The sequence below is a fragment of the Callospermophilus lateralis genome, chromosome 8, assembly GCF_048772815.1.
Source record: "Callospermophilus lateralis isolate mCalLat2 chromosome 8, mCalLat2.hap1, whole genome shotgun sequence".
Taxonomy (NCBI): domain Eukaryota; kingdom Metazoa; phylum Chordata; class Mammalia; order Rodentia; family Sciuridae; genus Callospermophilus; species Callospermophilus lateralis.
In genome coordinates this window covers 78258004-78279616 of record NC_135312.1, presented here as the reverse complement: position 1 = coordinate 78279616, position 21613 = coordinate 78258004, and the positions used below count along the sequence as shown (strand labels likewise).

General features: G+C 32.3%; 2 pseudogenes; one reads left to right on the top strand and one right to left on the bottom strand.

Moving 5' to 3' along the window:
* The window catches only part of LOC143405729 (adiponectin receptor protein 1 pseudogene), a 31676-nt pseudogene extending 21640 nt beyond the window's left edge, over nucleotides 1-10036 (bottom strand).
* Nucleotides 10037-17202: 7166 nt separating this feature from the next.
* Nucleotides 17203-17983, top strand: LOC143642058 (swi5-dependent recombination DNA repair protein 1 homolog pseudogene; annotated as a pseudogene).
* The last annotated feature ends 3630 nt before the right edge of the window (nucleotides 17984-21613 follow it).

The window sequence follows — 21613 nt, the reverse complement described above, 5'->3', positions numbered from 1 at the left end:
TTTCTCATTGGTGACAACTTCTTACTATGTCTACATGGAGAAAGGATAAGCAAGCTCCTTGAGACTTCTTTTACAAGGGCACTTGCCACATTCATAAAAGTCTCCCTGTGTCTCTACTCTTAAGGCCCTTTCTTCAATGTCAAGATTTTAGTATATGAATTGGAGTGTAGGAACTAAGCACAAATATCAGACCATAGAGTATATCAAATAAAAAATATGTTGAGATACCATTTTAACTACAACTGTCTCTTTCAGATATTTATGTCATTATGTTTTAACCCATATCCAAATACACACACACACACACACACACACACACACACACACACACATATATATATATATATATATATATCACAAATTTTTTAAAAGGCCCAGTATATGTCTATTTCTAAGCTATGTATATTTTGGACCTTTTACTCACTTCTTAACCCACAGCAATCCAGCACCTATTGCTTTCATTTTATCCAAAAATAACGACTAGCTATTTAATGGCTAATTGTTATCTACCAATTTCAATTCATACTTTCTAGCTGCTATCTTCAAACACGGAAATGGGTTAACTAATATGCTACTCAAAACTCACCCATGCTACAAATTCAAAGGGCTTCTTTCCTTGGTTTTCTTGTGTCTCTTTACATACTGTTCTGATTTATTTCCTGCTGTCTGTTGGAACATTGATGGTGTTTACTCAGAATCCACACTTGGTCCTTCTCTGCTTTCATTCCATGGACTTTGTAAGGTAAGAAAATTAATTCTCAAGGTTTTGTCTACTATCATGATGAAGAAAATGTAGATTTTCACACCTGAAGCTCAGACAAGATAGGTCTTTTCAGTCCCCAAGTAGTGAACCCAGTTGCATACTGAACATCTCTGCATTAATATCTTACAAATAGTAAGGTAGTACCAAGCTATACTTATTTTCTCCCCCTCCCTAGAGGGAAAAATACAGGAAAAACACATATGCATTTGCCACAATCTGTGCCCTGTTTTTAACAGGGTCATGAAGTACAACACTTCCTTATTACCTGCCAAACTGAATATCTAGAAATTATTCTAGAACATTCCCTCACTAAAAGTATTCTGTTAGTTGCAAATTTTGGAAAATTTTAATATATTCCTCTCAGTTCATGTTCATTGGCACTATCATTCTTCAGCTTAGAAAAAATATTCCAAATTTGTCTTTCTAAATTTAGCCTAACTCTATTGCCTTCTATGTTAATAAGATAATGTAATTCATGACCCTGATAATGTTGGATGGGTGAAATTCAAACATTTTAGGGTGGCATAATAGAATCTTTTCGTTTGATCCAAGTGCAGTGGTGCATGCTTGTAATCCCAGTGACTCCAGGAGTTGAGGAGGAGGATTGCATGTATGACACCAGAATCAGCAATTTAGGGAGACCCTTGGCAAATTAGCTAGACTCTGTCTCAAAATAAAAATTAAAAAGGACTGGTGATGTAGCTTAGTGGTAAAGCACCTCTATGTTCAATCCCTAGTACAGGGGAAAAAATGACTTTTCAAGGATTTTTATATTTGAGATTTTTCTCATCTCTTTTTTCTTTCATATCATTTAAAGATGAATGCAATGATATATTAATTCCCCTATAATTCAAAAGTATATCCTGATATCTTCAGGTATATTCAGTTGTGCATGCAGACTTTACATGGGTCTTTCCTTTTGCATCCAATCACTCTAATTCTGTCTCTGTCATCTATTTTTTCACTCTTCAAATTTGGCTCAGATGTCACACTTATAGGAGGTATCTGGAATGCAGGTTGAGTAAATCCTTCCCCTGGACAAGTATGCATATGGGAGCACTTACCACACAAGTTTGTATCTTTTATTGACTTTCTTCATCACTCTGATCCTTTGAAGTCTACCTTGTTTTCATTCCTATGATTACTAAAAAGCTAGAATTATCTTAAGAAATATTTATTAGCATCTAAGAGAATGAGAGAGGATTTATACAAAAAAGAGGACAAAGCAGCATTTATTTTAAATGTAAAATATTGTGTTTTATGATTTATGAAGAACAAGGAAAAGAAAGTTGCATGAGATTTTTAGAAGTTCAGAAAAAATAAAAGTATTGCCAAATATTATAGACAGAGGGAAAAAAAAAAAACATTTAGAGACTCTGCACCTTTCTCAAGTAGAGGTCACTGGTGACCTTGATGAGAACAAGTCTACAAGATTTATGGAGTCAAAAGTCTGAGTTCAGAAGAGGGAAGTCATCAGGAGTAGGACATGAAGGACTTGCTACTGTTTCTAAAAGCTCAACTTTGTGCGGGCAATTGTGAGGAAGGGGTGGCATCTCTGGGGTTAAGGGACCAATTAAAATAGGCTTCAGAAAGGAATTTCAGGGACAGGGATGGGCAATAGGACTCTAGGGAAAGGAAGTAAGAGAGAGATAGTAGAAGCTGAAAAATAATTTGGAGTAGATACAATTGAAAGGTGGAAATGAAAAGTTATGATTGCCCAGGGAATCCTCTTTCCCACTCAGATCACAGGTCTGTGAACAGGCTCTCTCATCATTCTGTCTTCAAGGACATCCAGACACATGTCACATAGAAAAGATTTTCCATCTCAAAAATGTATTTTGCCAGTAACAAGTTTCAAATAATAAACCAAACGATGATACATGTATTGTAAATATATCAATAATAAAACAAATGGCAGGCCTCCCCTTCAGGTTGGATAATGCTATTTCCAAAGAAGAGATGATAGGGATACAAATTTGTCTAAAATATTTATTTTATTTGATTACATGACTAAAAAAAAATTTAAAAAGTGTGTTTATAGCTTCAAAATGTCATTGTGTTAAAGTGACAAAAATGGGTAGAAGGAAATATGTCTGTATTTTTTTTTCATCAACTTGCAAATAAACTAACAGAAGACAATTTAAAGTAGGATGTAATTATCTGATTAGATAAATTAGCTCTGAAACTAAGATGTAAAATCACTTTCTCTAATACTCAAAACTATATATTTGCAGACTTGTGTGTATATAATGCCTATGCTCACATAATAAAGTTAGTTCTTTAACTGACATGGAAAACATGAATTTATGTTCTTATTTGCTACAAATTCTAAGTACACAGTCACTTGATACAAAGCATTGCATCATTATTTAGTACTGCTTAGTACTAAATTTTCATTAACTTTTGCAGTTTATGGAAAAGCATACATTTCTCACATTTTCACTGTTTTTTTTCCCTGGAGTAGTGGATGAGTTCTATTTTTTAAAATAAGGGTGGAAAGGTTTATTCAGTTCTTTGAATTGCACACAAAAAAGTAAATCAACGTTGTTATTTTCTTAATGAGATTATTTTTTTTATTTTTTAAATTTTTAAATAATTTTCGTTACACAGATTTTTAAAGATAACCCCTCAATTTTCTATATAATTTCACACAACTATCCTTAATATTAAATGCCTACATAATTTATTAAAACTAAAAAACTAGTATAACTATAATAATGTTTATTGAACTACAAATTTCATCTAATCTTGTAGAGTTTTTCTACTAATGACATTTTTTATATTCTAGGGTGATGTCTAATCAAACTCATTTTGAAGGTGAGGTCTAATCAAACTCACCTGGAAGAAGGAACATCTAGGATATTTTCAAGCTATGTAATTACACATTCTGACCTCAGAGTTTCATCCACTGCTTCAAACATTCATCTTTAGATGTGTCTTGCTGCAGCCATTATTATGGAGAATCTTAATGGAATTTTTAATTACTTTATCACCTCTATATTTATCACTTGGGATTTTTCTGTTAGGAAGATTTGTATATTCTTTTTCCCCTTTACTTATTCATTCCTGTATTCCTTCATATAAGAATCAAGTTGATAAGTGTGATAAGTGTCTTATTCTTTGAGTTATTGTTTATATTATTGTTATTTGCTTTCTTACTCAAATTATTAAAAGTTTCTCCATTCTGAGCTTTTTTTTTTTTTTTTTTTTTTTTGATACTGGGGATTGAACCCAAGATCATGATCAGGCTAAGCATGCATTCTACCATTGAACTACATACAACCCAAGCCTCAAGTTAATTTCTTTCACATGCTCCTTCTTTTCAAAATATATAACACTTAAATATATAGTATTATATATATATAATATATATATATATATATCATATATAAATATATAACACTTCCATGCTTTCTTTCTTGCTCTACTCCTTGAATAGCTACTTTTTCAGAAATCTCAATTTCTTTTTGTAAAAGAAGAGTGTACAGCACATAAAATTTAGCTATGAAATTATGCTTTTTTCTACTGATGTATCACTATCTCTAGGACTCTTTCTTATTGTATTGTTGTTTTGAAAAAAGTACCATGCAATAAAATAAAGCTTAAATAACAGAAATAACAAAAGTAGTAAAGAAATTACAGTCCTCCAAATGAACAGCTAACATAATTCTTGATATGTTTCTAATATTATTTTTCCTTTTCTGCCTCAAATATTATTTTTACCTTTTTTATAGATTTCCTATAGAGTTGAGGCAAATGATGAACTGAGTTCAAAAGGAGGTTTTATGGTATAGTTTTATATCATAAAGAATGTAAAACTCTGATTATCAATTGGTATATCACATATTAAACATCAGACATTTTCTGTGGAATAAATTATTTTACAGAATACTTTATTTAGCTTAATATATGTAAATATAAATATATAACATGTTAGCTACATTTTTATCTGTGATGAAGTATCCTTCATTGACTGAATATCAGAATAAATTTATATGTGAATAAATTAATTGAAAACTTTGTAAAAGATCTCTTCATGTAAAAATTATTATACAATATCAAACAAGTATAAGTTGTAATATAAAGTAATCCTAGTAGGTTTCTTATTTTGTTTACCTTGCTTTCTGTGCACTCCCCACAGATTTCTCAATTTGAAAGACAATGAAAACATTAAGAGGATGAATTTTAAGACAAATGTTACCTTTTATGAGGCAGTATGTAGAGTTGTCTAAGAATCCAAATTCTTGACTTTTTTCATTATGCATCTTCCAGTTTTTGTGCAATGCTTGTTAAATTGTTGTGACCTGAATTTTCTTTTTTAGCTTTGGATAGTTTTAAAATTTTGCTCTCATGATGTAAAGTTTTCTCACTGTTGGCAATATTATAAATAAAATATAGTTTTTTGGGGATCAAAAAATGAGAGAACTATAGAAAGAATCATTATGAAGAGCATCTTTAAACTTTCTCTGACAGCATCCAGTGCACAATGGAAATAAAGCAATAATTCTCTTCCCTTAGAGAATTAGGCTGATATTGAAGAATTCCAAGGCCAAATTCTCATAGAGCTTTGCAGAAATAATATAAAAACATTGAAATTACAAGTATACTTGAGTTTTTCCACTTTCATCTTGTCGAGAAATTTAAAATATAGTCAGAGGGTTGGGGATTCAGACCAGTGGTAAAGTGCCAGCTTAGCATGTATGCAGACTTGGATTTTATCCCTAACACTAAAGAAAAAAAAAAAAAAACATATAATCACAGAAAAGACATAATAAGTCTAAAACATATGAAAGGGTTTGGGAAACTTACACAATAAGGTTATGGAAACCAAAGGAAAAATATTGACAGTTTTCTGAGTATAATCATGTCAAATAAAATTTTGCTTAAAGGAAACTATTGTTTTTGATGACCCTTTTGTGGAAATATAAAAGGAGATTTGACCAAGATAAAGGTTAACAGTTGAGGGATATTATTAAACATGAATATCTGTATTTGAATTTGAAATGACAGTAATAACATTTAAAAAATGTGTAATCCCATACCTATACAGAACACTAAAGGGGCATCACATGAGTAATGTCAGCACATTTTCTGAAGAACGGAAGATTTACAAGGTTTAAATGACTTACACTGCAGAGAAACCTAAGAGTTAAATGCCCACAATGGATGGTGGCCAGAAGCAGCAAGTTGCTGTGGTTTAGAAACCACCACTGGAACGTTTCCTGACAAGGATGCCCCTCCAGGAGGCAGGCTTAATGGCTGGTGCTTAGCAGTCCACTGAAGGAGGGCTTATTGTACAAGGACCTTCCCCAAACCAAAATAGATATCTTAATATCCCTTCCTGACAAAGTAATAAATGGTTGTTATTCCCAGGAAAAATTGAGTCAAAGTTATGGTAGTTTCAGGAAGACCAGTGTAAATTGAATGAGAGTGAAAAACTGTCCTGAAAAGCAAATTGAAGTAAACTTCAACTGGGTATTTCTCATCTTATTTCTTCAGAGTTATCAATATCAGAGTAGCCAGATATGTACTCTTAGGTAAGATATTTTACAATATATTTCTGAGAAACCAACTGAGCTAAAATGATTAAAATAAGCAAACAAAAAATAATCTCTCTCTCTCTCTCTCTCTCTCTCTCTCTCTCTCTCTCTCTCTCTCTCTCTCTTCCCTCCCTCCCTCCCTCCCTCCCTCACACACACACACACACACACACATACACACATACACATACACACACTCACAAATACAAACCTACAGATATAAACAATTGTAGGCAAAAGATCTTCATTAACAAAATGACTTTTCCATATAAACACACAAACATAAAGCCTTAGTAGAATTCTAATATCTTAATGTAAATGAAGATTAAACAGTCAAAGATGAAATGACATTTTATAAAACCCTGTAACCTAATGATGTTGGGACTATCATCCAGAAATTAGAGGGGAAAAGAGAGAGAGGGGAAACAAAAATGAAAAACTGAATATTACAGTAGAAGTTCGAATTTGCAACTAATATGTGATTTATAAAGAGTGCACAGAGAAGTTGGGCATGGTAGCGCGCGCCTGCAATCCCAGAAGCTTGGGAGACTGAAGTAGGAAGATCTCCAGCGATGCCAGCCTCAGAAAAAGTGAAGTACTAAGCAACTCAGAGAGACTCTGTCTCTAAGTAAAATACAAACAGGGCTGGGGGTATAGTGGAATGCCCCTGAGTTCAATCCTGAGTACCCCCCTCAAAAAAACCAAACAAACAAACCAAAAAAAAAAAAAAAAAAAAACAAGAGTGCACAGAGAAAAAAATAGAAAATATTTTTAAAATGTACTTCTATCCAGTTTTTAAAAATTCCACCAGTTGTTCATCATCAAAAAATAAAAAGTGATTATTTCACTGACTATTCTTCTAAATATTCAGACTAAAAGGAATAAAGATAAGAAATCCTAAAGGTAACAAAATATCAAAGGCAAAATTACATATAATACAATGGAATAAGATTGTCCTCAATACTCAACAGTAATATTGAGACACTGAATGCAGTATTGTTATATGATAGATTAGATGTAAATACATTTGTATCCTTAAAGTATGTGGATAAAATGAATTTGAATGAAAGGGAATATAAATAATTGGGTCAGGATCTAAATTATACAGAAGAAAATTGGCTCAATATCATGGTAGATTTATGCCATATGATACCATTTGCCTTTAACTAAATGTTTATATTATGCCAGTCACAAAATAGCTTATTCTATCATTACAATAACTTTATGAAACATTCATCAATATTCTGAGTTTACAATATGAAACCTGAGTTTCAGAACCTAGGTGGTAGAGCAAGAACTGAAGTATCTTAATTTTAAATCTGCAAAGTCAAGTCCATTTCCAAATTCATTATCCATAAAATCCCAGTAAAATGTGAAAAATAATAATATCCCCTTCATTGAATTATTTTAAAGATGATTTAAAATATGTAAAAACCTCTTCTCTCACTAGGAATGAATAGTCAAAATTAGTTTATTTTTATTATTATTATTCTTTTCAATATCCATATCCCAAATTCTTATTTTCAAATGAACAAAGAAAAACTAAATCTGGTAAATTAAAAGTGAACTTGAAACTTTAATAATATTTTTTTACTTAGCTGAAATATAATTTCCAGGACAGGTAATTACTTTAAAATTATACAAAAAAAAAAAAAAAAATCAAGTGATATCTAGTTCAGTAAAAACAAAGAAAAAAAGAAGTACATACAAACTTCTTTAAATCAGAAAATGATGTAAGTATCTTAAGCAAACACTTATAATTTTGAACATTTGCTAAATAACATCAAATTTCTATAAAGGCAATTATGAGCTGAGAAAAGGGATCTCCAAAATGTGACAATTTAAAATTAATATACACATTTAGCATTAGTACAAAATAATGATGTAGGTGTGAGTGTGTAATGTAAATATACAAGAAAGATATACAAAAAATCCTAGTCTGATGGATATCAGTATAATTTTCAAATGTTAATTAGAACTAGGTGTCCATGAAACAAGAAGACAAAGAAAAACACTAGGCTGACAATATAATTCTTTCAAGGACAAAATTAAACCTTCAATATTGAAGTACTATTTCTTTTCTCATGAGTTCAAGTTATAGAAACCAGTATAACAGTAAAAATTTACTATCATAAATGCAGTAATAAAAATTAGAATGAACACCCAGAAAAGTAAATGACAACATTGCTCTGTACTCCCTTGGAATTTATATGACATACTTTCATTAATACCTTTGAAATGATATTATGAAACTCTAATAAAATAATGTGTGTTTAATGTCCCTTCATCTTTTAATTTCTTTCTTAGATGTCAGTTTAGTAAAGCTTTCATGATTAAGACATGTATTTGAGGACATAGTTCATAGATAAATTTATCCTGATTAAAACATTACCCAGTTTATACATGTATGGGAATATTACATGAGGTCTCATAAATATTTCAATTTTTATATTTTATGTAATAGTCAAAACCTAAATATAAATAAGAATTGAAAAGAATAAACAACCCATCAGAGACTTAAGCTAAATAAAACATTACTACATTATCAATGTTACATGATGTATACTATCAGCTGCTTCATTGTCTATAATTCATTGGCTATGTAGATTGTGTCCGCTTTCTATTAATATATGATATGATAACTTTGAACTGTGCTTAGGTAGACAAAACCTGCTGAATCATAGAATCCAAACTACTTGATTACATGTATATTAATATATATGTGTAGTTAAAAATTCAATTTTTTCAGTTAATGAAATGTTCTTTAATTGCAAATAATAAATTAGTTATATTGATAAAACACAAAATTTGATTTTGGCTTGTCATTTCAATTAAATATTTTAAATAGCTATTTTCAAATTCTTTCTAAGACAGTGTGATATATTAGTTATTCAATTAAAGTACAAGCTGTCAGTTTCACTTTAAATAAATTGTTTTAAATTCTTTGATGCATAGCAACTTATGTCACTGTCACAAAAATTAATATCAAAGAGTCTTATGCTTATGAAGCCCAGTTCATTTGGAATCCAAATCATACCATTTATCAGGCAATGACATTTGGCTTAAGATTTGAATCCTCAAAATAAAATTAGAAATGTCTATAGACGATTTGTCCAAATAGTAGTTATATTTGGATTTAAAAGTTTACATTCTACTTTTGCAAAGAATATCTCCCTTACGAAGCTGAGCACCCATTCTGAGTAATAACATAAAAAATCAATAACCTCACAGAGAACTTGAAATCAGCTAAACTCTGGACTTATGAAAAAGAGTATTGGTTCAAAGTTTATAGAAATTGGCACTATGGTTTGGATATAAAGTGTTGCCCCAAATTACCTATGTTAATGCATAATATACATGGTCAGAATCCCTGAGGGCTGCAGCTGGGAGGTTTATGCTTGAAGCTGTGAAGGTAAAGCCAAAGCTGAAATGGAGATCCCAAGAATTAAGAGATGACAGTAATAAGGACTATTTGCAAAGATATGCTGATGACTATAGAAAGAGCCAGGATTATAAAGAGGCCATGTATGCTAAAACTAGAAAGGACAAAGGGGCGGGTTGAGGATGCTCTTTGGGGAAAAAAATATATTTTGCCACCATATATTCTAATGCTATACATGGAGTTATATAGGTCATGTTACCCGAACTGGATTGCAGTCTTGTTTTGGTCCCATTCCTTCTTCTTATTCCTCTGTTCCTCCCTTTTGGAATGAGAATGCTTACTCTGTGCCATTGTGTACTAAATATATGTAACTTTTGATTTTGCAGGGTCTCATAATCAAGAGTTTGCTTTGGGTCTCAGAGGAGACTTTGGAATTGAATTTTGGGCAATGCAGGAATTGTTAAGACTATGGAGTCCTTGCAATTAGACTAAACACATTTTATAATGTGAGATTGATATGATTTTTGTGGGGTCATGGATGGAATTTTATAGTTCAAATAGGAAATGACCCCACAAACTCCCATATTGATGCAGAAATATTCAGAGGTGAAATGATTAGATTATGAAAACTATAACCTCACAGTTCATCCTAGTTTGAATGGACTGACTGGGTGGTCACTGTAGGCAGATGGAATGTAGCTGAAAGAGGTGGGTTATAGGAAGCATGCCATGAAAGGGTTTATCTACACCTTCCCCTCTCTCTGCTTCCTGTCTAATGTGAATAGAGCAGTGCTCCTCCACCAAGTCCTTCAGCCATGATTGTTCTGCCTCACTGTGGGCCTATAGCAAGGGAATTGGCTGACCATAGACTAAGCCTCTGGAACCAGAGGCAAAATAAAATTTCTCCTTTATGTAGCTCTTTTTGAGTGTTTTGGTAGTGGTGAATAAAAGTTGACTAATACAATGGACTTTTTCTTAGAAATCAAAACATTATTATATTTTTCTTCATATTCTGAAGGAGATGAGAGATGTGTAGGTGCCAGACATTTGAGATGGCCATTATTTAGCCAAAAGTTGGTATATCAAAACAGTAGTTTGTTCACCTAAAGTGAAACAATGAACTACAGCTTGAGCTGTCATTGGGATGATTGTATCTATTGTATCCCTACACTGTTGAAAATAAAGGTTAGGTTTCATGCCAGGTTTCTGTTCTCTCAACTAAAAGGCTCAGGGGTCACTCCAGTTGAACTGGGCTGAATTGGGCTGTGCAAAATAACCACACAAGAGACACAAATACCTTTTTCTTTGGGGTTGCTGTGACAGCTCCTCTGACCTTAAGGGTCCGCAGAAAGAGAGAGTGAGAGCACGTGCTGACCCCTTTTATTGAGGAGAAGCTATTCAAATGAAGCAAGGGGTCAGGTTTCAGGGGGCTGAGTCTATTTTCATGATGTCCACTGTCAGCAGGTTGACTGACACCTGAGTAGGCCACACCCAAGGGCACAGTAAGAGAAGGGTACACAAACAAGGCACTTCCATGGAAGATTCTATCCTAAACAGGGCAACGGGTTATATTACAAAGGAACAGGTGAGTGTAGCTTCACCCATGGGGCTATAGCAAGACACACTTATGCACAAGACACTGACCCTCGCACCCAAGAAGGGTGGGGAAAGCTCTGCCACATTTCTGCAACTGAGCGCCTCAGCACCCATCTGGGGAGTGTGACTCAGTCACGCTTAAGGTTGGTCTCCCACAGTTACATCATTAAGACTAGTGTTTGTACTCAGGGTTTTCATCATTAATACCTCTCTCTCTCTCTCTCTCCCCCTCCCTGCATCCTTCTCTCTCTGTGAAATATAAGTTTACCTCCAAAGTTGTCAAAAAATTTGTTATGTGTTCTAGCAAAAGGAAAATGGCTGTGGTCATGCACAATAATAAAGCAGAAAATGATGTTTATAGAAACACAATCTGTATAATATTTTTAAAAATAATTTATAAAGTTCTTTAATTTCCTGGAATGAATGAGGATAAATAATTTGTATATGAGATATTTCCAAACTTCATCTTATTCAATTATCCCTTCCTTTCAAAGTTTAATTTTTATTTAGAACCTGATATGAGCAATTATATGTTTCTAAAACACCAAAAATTCTCAAGGATATGTCTGAAATCTCTCATTTATTGAAGCTATGAATGTACAATGGTATAGCTACCTTGGAAGACATTTAAGCAGTTACAAAATAACTTATAAAAAAAAACCTACAAAAATAATCATACTCCATCCATATCATCCAGCAATCACACGACTTGATTTTACCCTAATAAATTGAAAACTTATGTCCACACAAAAATCAGCACAAAGATGTTTATGGCAGGATTATTGATAATAGTCCAGACTTGGTAGAAAACAGTATGTCCTTTAGTAGATTAATGAATAAATGAACCATGATACACTTTTGACAATAAAATATTATTTAGTGCTAAAAAGAAATGAACTATGAAAATAGAGAAAAATTTAAGCATATTACTAATTAAAGAAAACATTTCTTAAAGCTTATCTAAAATCAAACAAGATGTATCTACCAACATACTATAGAATTCCAACAATATGACATTCTGGAAAAGCCAATACTCTGGAGACAGTGCAAAATCAGTGATTGCCAGAGATTATTAGAAAGGGAGTGATGAATAGGTAAAATATGGAAAATTTTTATAATAATGAACTTATTCTATGTACCATTATACTGGTTGGTACATGTCATTATGTATTTATTGAAATTTGTAGAATGCAAAAACCAAAAGTGAACCCATAGATAAACTACAAAATTTGGGTAACAATGTGTTATGTACAGTCATCAATTATAAGAAATATACCACTACACTGCAGAATGATCAGAGTTATGAGATTGTGTATTTGTAGGGTTGTGTCTAGAAGTCTGTAATTTCCCCTCAATTTGTTATGAATCTAAAACTGCTATAAAAATTAAACTTACTTTTCTAAAAAAGTGACTAGATTAGTAATTATAACTTTTTGTGTGTATTCATTGTCCTTTAAATGAATTATATTTGATGCTTCTTTTACACAAACAAGGATATTTTTTACTTACACGTTTCATTTAAAGGAATATGCACATATACTACTCATTAGAACAATTTTACTTACTGTAACTCAGATACTATTATCTTCCTTATGAAAATATGGAAACCATAACTGAGAGGTTAAATCCAGGATAAAATAGCTAATATTCCATAATGCTTATATTCAGAATCTTAAAAATAGATATTGACCAAAATCTTAACACAGCTGCTTTTATTATTCTTAACCACAACAAAATAATATTTTAATATGAATTCAACTTTAGAAATTCTAAATTTTAGTAAAGATGTTCCACTGGAAATTGGCAAAATGTTTTTTGGAAACAGATGAGTGACCATGTATTAAAATGTAGATTTTACATCTTCTTAACCATCCTCCCACTCATTGTAATAAGTTTCTTCCCCAGTTAACTCTTATATAAATTAGAACTGTTAAGGAAAGATATATAAATTTTATTATGCAGTAAAGGATAGATGAAATGGTTTGGATCTTATTTCACATTTGAAACTCAGATTAACTTACTTAGAAAAAAATTCTAAAGGAAAGATCTACCACCTATATCTCTTATAAATAAAAAAGTTGAAAGAGAAGTAAAAAGGGACACATGAAAATGCAGAAATTATATAAATGATGTGCACAATCCTTGCTTATCCAGTAGTTTTGTTCACCTAAAATGAAACAATGAACTGCAGCTTGAGCTATCATTTGGGATGATTCTTTCTATTGCATCCCTATGCTGTTGAAAATTAAGGGTAAGTCTTTCAATTTGTGGTGTATAAATTCTCTGAACATCAGAAATAGTCAGTTTTAGCATTAGCACATAATTATGTTCCAATTTCCTCATTTTTTTCATATCATTCTTACTTTCTATTGCCGTACTTAAAATCAGAAACTGATTGCATCTTTAACGAATTTTTATGGAAGTGCGGTTTTCTGTATATCACTATAATGGTTGATAAATCATTTCAATCATTATTTTTCATGTCACTTGATTTTTATTTAAATTATTACTAAAAGCATTCTATCAAAATATCATCATATTTCATACCTTACTTTCAACAGGTCCCCCAAACTAAATCATCAATAAATTATATAGCTAAATATTGACACTAAAGAGGCACTGCAAATAGGTCCTTTTAATGGAAAAGTTGGTTTCCTATATTTTTATATGTAGCATAATTAAAATAAATAGCATCTGGTTTTCTTAGGAAATAATTGTCAGTTTGGAGAGACTGCTATAGTTTGTAAAGTTAAATCTTCAGCCAGTAAATTCTGATCTGATAAACCAGGGTTATGACCTTGATTCAGAATTAATTAGGAGATGCAGTGAGATCTGAAAGTAAAGTCTGACATTCTGCTCCACTAATCTAATTTTACGAACTGCAGTACTTGAGTTATGGAATTTTTTTTTTACAATCACACCTCATAGGAATTTGAAAAGAATAAAAAAATGAGGAAAGAAGATGAAACCCACTACTTTAAGCAAAACTGCTTTGTGAGAAGATCACATTATAATACCCACCAAATCCTGGAACTTGGTCCCAAAAGAATAGCTATAAGGAAGATATGGGGAAAATGTAGAATATCTAAATGCAGCATATTTATGTCAAGAAAATACAGAAATCTATCCGAAGGTCAGTTGTGACAAAGTCATAAGATCTGTGGTCTAAATAACAACAGAAATGAAATGTGTTCATTTGAAAAATTGCTAGAAGGGTCAAAACAACAAACAAGTGATCCTAAGCAAACAGTGTCCACGTGACTTACTAAGATTTCTGCAGCATAATAATTTTCATTTAAGTAACTTTAAAACATCAGTGGTGTTTTTAAAAGAAGTAATTTTCCTTATCAGTAGTCTATTTAAAACACTTAGTATGTATTTCAAAGAAAGAAAAAGCTATACATAAGATCAGATAGTTTAGCTGTATTAGTTTAACAGAAATAACTATGTTTTACTGTAAACTTACACAGAAATAAACAGATAAATTTTAACTTATTAAGATATATGAGATAACTCAGGAAGAAAATAGTAAAAAAAAAAAACTTTAAAAAGTGTTCTTGTGCTAATAAAGCAAAACGAAGTGAAAATCAAATTGTTGATTTTTATGGCATTTTTTAAAAAAATGAAGATACGAGTAAACCCTTGAAATTTTTATTGGTTCCAAGTTTAATGCCCATTTTCCTAACAAACTCTTCTGAAAGTAGTGACATTTTCTATTACCAGAAATTGTCAAATATTTGTGTGTAAACACTTGAGTAGTTTTTCAAAATTGGTATTAGGGAATAGCAAAGGAGCAATGTTCTTGAGATTGTCTTAGGAATAATGTCAGACAGCATTTAAAATAGAAAATTCAATGAAATATCAATTCATTATTTAGAGATGAAATTAAGATGTATCATATTTTGATGTGTAATATGAAAATAACTTAGTCCTAACCTGAAGCAAACATAGTGTTCAAGCATAATAAGGGTATACACATAAAACTTGTTATTCCAATAGCTGAAAACTGTTAAAAAAAATCTAAATATACATTCCAAGAATCAATCATTTATTATTGTGAGAATGTCAACTACTATAAAAAAGCATCCATAGACTTTACCCATTTGCAATGATATCCTATTGAAATCAAGATAAAGAAGACATTTGCTTCCCATGTTATAAGGTAACAAAGAAATTCCAACAGGGATCCCTGAGCAGAAGGTGAATGAGACACTATTCTGACATTCTCCACCACTCCTGTAAGGCCTCACAATGCCTAGCATAATGAACCACCCTATAGGAGAGTCCCTGGGATTTGATTCAATCACCATTTTTCTTTTGTAAAGTTTCACTGACTACACAAGAAGAATGCTGTTTTTCTTCTTTTCATGCTACTATTTTCAACTTGTATTTGTTGACCTTTATATTCAGTTCTCTTATATTATCAGGGATATTTCTGTGGAGAAAGGGCAGAAGAAAAACACGTTAACAAATTTACATTAGTACATTGAACATACTTTTTAAAGCAAAAATCCTCATTTTTAGTCAAGAGCTTAAATAAAATATAAAAATTGATATTCTAAAATAAACACATAATAATATAATAACATAAACACTGGCTGACAATTGTCGTAATATTTAGAGGCTTTTATTTTCAGCAAAAACGTATAAATACTTTTGAAAACCTAAGCTAAAAATTATTCTCATTGGACTTCCTAGTGCCTCACTGTATACTTTTAATCTAATTTTCCTAAACTGTATCTGGGACATTAGTAAATGGAAAATTTTATTTAAACAAAGATGTAATAAAATCATTTATACAAAATGATAATTATTGAAGTAGCTAAAGTCATGTAATCTCCATAAAGTCGCAGAAAGCATTGAAGTCTAAAAGAAATGTAGAATGCTCACACTCCTAATATGTAATTACTACTATGTTTAAAACTTAAATTCTATATATTATGTCAAAAGTAAATAAAACCATATGAACTCAAATAAAGAAATTTTGTTTAGTATTAATGAGAAATTTCCTTTACAAATATCCATGTTTATGAAAAAATCTATATATTGCATGGTCATACTGGTAATTTCCTTTATCTGCATAGTTCACTTACTATATAGTTCAAACTTCAAAATTTACTTAAGTTGAAAACCAGAAATAACTGCAAAGAGAGCAATATACATATAATATCTTTTTTTTGAAAATTTCAGTATTGCACTAAAGAATCCTTCATCTGTCAATCCTCACTATTAGATACATGGTCACTGGAGTATGCAGATTTAGATGCATTACACATTGAGCTCCAAGGATAGGACAGCAAAGTGAATTGTCTTTTAAGTTACATCACAACCCCTGGTACATGAATATTTGCTCCTGAGCAAATTCATGTTCATATAAATTCAAACAGTAGGAAGAAACACTAACATAAACTCAATTTTCAAAATATTTTTAAAAATCACAGAGATTGATTAAGAGACAATGCTATGAAAGTAAAATTAACCACATTTTCCCTTTCTAGCACTCTTTGATAGACAGAAACTTTGTCTTCATCTGTTTTACTATCCAATATCAGAGAGAATAGTTGACATGGTTATGGATTTACTCCTTTTTATAAACGTTCACTTTCAAATTTTCAGATATCCAGCCATTTGCACTCCATCAAAAGTTAGCATTTGGGGCTCATTCTCCTTCCGGTACTGCGCCACAGCAAGTTCCGTTGTCTTCATTTTAGCTGGCATTTGGCTAACTGGTTGGAACCCATCACTGCTCTTTGGCGGTCTCTGCCCTTTGGAGCGTTTGTGAGCTGTTCAATTCGGGTCCCGCCATGTCTGAGGAAAGCAAATACTAGGGTGAGCGCCCAGACAAGCCCAAAATCAACCGGGAGGACGGTGCTGGGGACACAAACAAGGATGCAGAAGAGGGTAAAGATCTCATTTCCACAATGCAAAGTTCACCAGATAAAGCTAGGACTCCACAAGACTCTGTGGATCCACCATCTCCTGATTCGGATAGTTCACAAAAAGAACCTACAAGTGCAACACTTAAAGACAAAGTAGACAAGGATTTCATCTAAATCTTGCAGTGTGATAAAACGTCTTAAAGTGGAGAAGAAAGAAAATGATCAGAATTTTTCGGAGAAACCGGCATCTTCAACAGTAGAAAACAGTTTGGAATCTCAAAGTTCTAAACACAAAGGCAGTGAATCTGAAGAAAATGCACAATTGAAAAATACAGTCAAGAATGTCAGTGCATGCAAATCTGAGTCCGTGGATTCTGTGATTGAGAAACCTAAACAAGGATTAAATGAAGAAAAAGCACTATTGGTGAAGCAGGTTCGTGACAAAGAAGAGCTGCTTCGGAGGCTAAAACTAGTCAAAATGTATAGATCAAAGAATAACCTGTCTCAGTTAGAGATATTAATATCAAAGTGGAGAAACTGTAGCCAGCTGTTGCTTTATGAGCTGCAGTCACTCATGTCGGAAGAGAAGAAAATAACCCTTACTCAATTGATAGACCTCTATGGGTTGGATGATACACTGCTGCATTTTAATAGAAGTGAAGAAGAATTTGCAGGCAATAGAGCAGAGACCCTGCGCCTATTGGAAGGAAAAGTAGGCACAGATCTCTACCATATCGGCTTAGGAACTGAATACCTTGGCAAGACTCACAGAATAAAAGAAATAAGATCAAAAGTCAATAAATGGGATGGACTCAAACTTTAAAAAGCTTCTTCACAGCAAAGGAAACAATGTGAAGAGAGAGCCTACAGAATGGGAAAAATTTATCACATTCAACTCAGAGCATTAATCTCCAGGATACATAAAGAATTCAAAAAATTTAGCACCAAAAAAAAAAAAACCAAATAACTCTATCAATAAATGGGCTAAGGAATTGAACAGACACTTCACAGAAGAAGAAATACAATCAACAAATATGGAAAAAATATTCTAACTTCCTAGCAATTAGAGAAAAACAAAACTACACTGAGATTACATCTCATCCAGTAAGAATGGCAATCATCAAGAATACTAGCAACAATAAATGTTGGCAAGGTACACTCAAATATTGCTGGTGGGACTGTAAATGGGTGCAACTACTATGGAAAGCAGTATGGCCATATCTCAGAGAACTTGGAATGGAACCACCATTTGACCCAGTTACCCCACTCCTAGGTTTATACCCAAAAGACTTAAAATCAGCAGCCTACTACAGCGACGCAGCCACATCAGTGTTTGTAGCAGCTAAACTATGGAATCAACCTAGGTACCTTTCAACAGATAAAGAAATTGGTATGTATACACAATGGAATATTCCTTAGTCTTAAAGAAGAATGAAATTATGGCATTTGCCAATATATGGATGCAACTGGAGAATATTCTGCCAAGTAAAATAAGCTGATCCCAAAGAGCCAAAGGTTGATACTAATTCACAACAAGGGGGTGGTGGGGGAGAATAGTGGTATTCAGGAGTGAAGGGAGGAGAGGGGGCATGGGGTTGGAATGATAGTAGAAAGAATCTGACATTATTACCCTATGTGCATAAATGATTTACGTGACTTGTGTAACTCTATATCATGTACAACCAGACAAATGAGAAGTTATACTCATATGTATGATGTGCTAAAATGCATTCTCATGTATTCTCATGTATAAGTAATTAGAGTAAATTTACAAAATGTGCTCTTTAGTATAGAGATTTTCAACCCAATGCTAGGATTGAAAGGGATTCAGATGGATGGGTTTGCACAGATTTGAACAGCCAGTAGGCATTTTCCCCATGAGCACTGCCACCTGAGACAGCTCAAGACTGAATAGGTAAACCTGAATGAGAGGTTCGCATTACAGGAGGAGTTCATGGAACACTTTTTCAATCTCGCGCTGCACATGTTCATCATTCTCAACTCTCTTCCGGAGGAAAGCCATCATTTCAACTAAGCCAGCTGCCTTCTGCTTCACCTGAAGAAACCCAACAGCAAACTTTGACTTCAGAAAACAAAAACATCTTTAATTTTGTTTTAAAAAAATCACCAAATCTTAACAAGCCCATCTTTCTAAGATTAAAAAGAATTTAAATTCCTGCCATTATGTAATAAAAGGTGTGTAAAACTTGGCGGGGCACATTCCATGGAAATTTTGAAGTGTATAGAATTGGCTTCTTGCTGAAAATCAAGTATGCAAGCAACTAGAATTTTCTTATATCTTTTTGACATTTGTTCCCTTAGATAAAATTGTCAGATCATAGATACTTCAACAAAAATAAGCCAGCCTGATTATGTGGCACTAAGGTAGGAATCTGGGGAGGGGAGGAGGAAGCCCCTTGAGCATCAGCAAGAGAAAGGATTCTTTCCCCGGATTCGTACTCTCAATTTCCACCCTTTGCTACATCTTTTCTATTCTAGAAAAACTAATTTCTGCCCTTTGCTACGTCTTTTCTAGAAAAACTATATAAAGTTGGTCTAGTGAGCTTAATATAACTCTAGTCTGCAAAACAGGGTCATCTGTAACAGTGTTGTCCAACAGAAATGTGAGCCATAGCCATTTAATTAAAAGTGAAATGAAACAGATGAACTTAAATCTGTATGAAAAACATTAATGAGACATTTCTCCTTTTTCCCCCCATAACTAAATCTTATAAATGTGTGTATTTTCCACCTTCAGCACATCTCAATTAGAACTGGCCACATTTATTTCAAGTGCACAATAACCGCACATCACTAGTGGCCCAGTTTTGGATAGTGTGGATCTATAAACAGACCTGCTTGAGGCCCTTGATGGCATCAAAGTTAATATTTTACTTCATTATTTTATTGTTAATATCTAAATCGTTAGTTTTTCTGTATGCATTGGTCAATGATACTATATAGTTGATATTAGTATATTAAGAATAAAATGAAATAAAAAATGATATTACATAAAAAAAAAAGTTAGCATTTGGTAACTGCTTGTATTGGAGGTCAAACCAATACCTGTAATGATTAAGGGATGAAGGATAATTTCTATAAAGTCATACAGAAGGGAAACTTAACTAAGGGAAGTGGGAGAACTTAGAAAGACAAAGAAAGGGGCTGAAGATATAGCTCAGTTGGTAGAATGCTTGCATGCACAAGGCCCAGGGTTCTACTCCCTAGCACCACCAAAAAAAAAAAAAAAGTGAATTACAACTCACAAGAGCAATCTTATAGCTCAAATACAAAAAAACTCATATTGTGAAAGAACTTTTAACGTCCTTATTTGTGTTTAGGAAAGTGAACTTAGCCTAGGTAGGCAAAATTTGATAAGTTTATTTTCTCTTAAAATAATACTCTCTCACTTATTGGGAAATCCTGGACTCAATCAAATCCTAATATTATACTAAAGTTCTAAGATAAATTTTATAGCAGTTAGCTTAGCTCAATAGCCAGAATAATTATATCTAATTTAAACATTGAGAAAAAATTATAAATGACTCATATAAGACAGAAGAGAGAATAATCCATCAAATTTTCTTGGGAAATGAGATAGAAGAATTAACTTTAAAAAAAATAATGCAATGAAAAGAAGTAATCTGTAGTATATCTTGTATGAACTTGTTTGTCTAGTTCATTTTATTATAGTTGGCACAAATAAATACATTTTTAGAATTTAGAAAACAAAATCTCAACTAACTTTTCCATAAATACCTCTTTCTAGAATTCAATAAGAATATATGAGAAATTCTTCCGTTATTGTGTATGAATTTATAATTATTTGTGCTATCATACAAATAAAGCTGACATATTTCTAATATTGAGCTAACTCTGAAAGAATTTTTTAAAGTACACTTAGTAATACTCTGTATATAAATTTGTCATGTGCATATTTCAGAAGATATTCAAAATTTGTTGTCATTAAGATAACTTTCCAAGTTTCTGAAAGAATCAAGTCTGTGAAATCAGTTTCAAATGACAAGTTAATATTTCTTTAAGATCTTGAATTTTAGATCATAAAAATTGGAGGCATTATATTACACAGTATTTGCCTTCTCTAGTAAAGAATATAAAAAATTATTCATAGTTTCATTTTTCTAGATGTAATAAGAGAAACATTGTTTATATAGGAATCCTCAATCATTTATTTTGCTACTGATTTCATTCATATGACTGAGACATAGTTGAGTCTATCTCTGGATATTATCAAAAGAAGAATTATAATTAATCACTCTTGTATTAATTCTAGATCCACTTTTTTTAAACTCTTTTTAGTTATGCTACAACACTAAGGTACACCTTGACATAATCACAAGAACATGGAAACCAATCTGCTCTGATTCAGTCCCCAGCACTTCCCACCCACACCCTACTTCCCTCCACTCGATTTGTAAAGTATCTTTCCTTT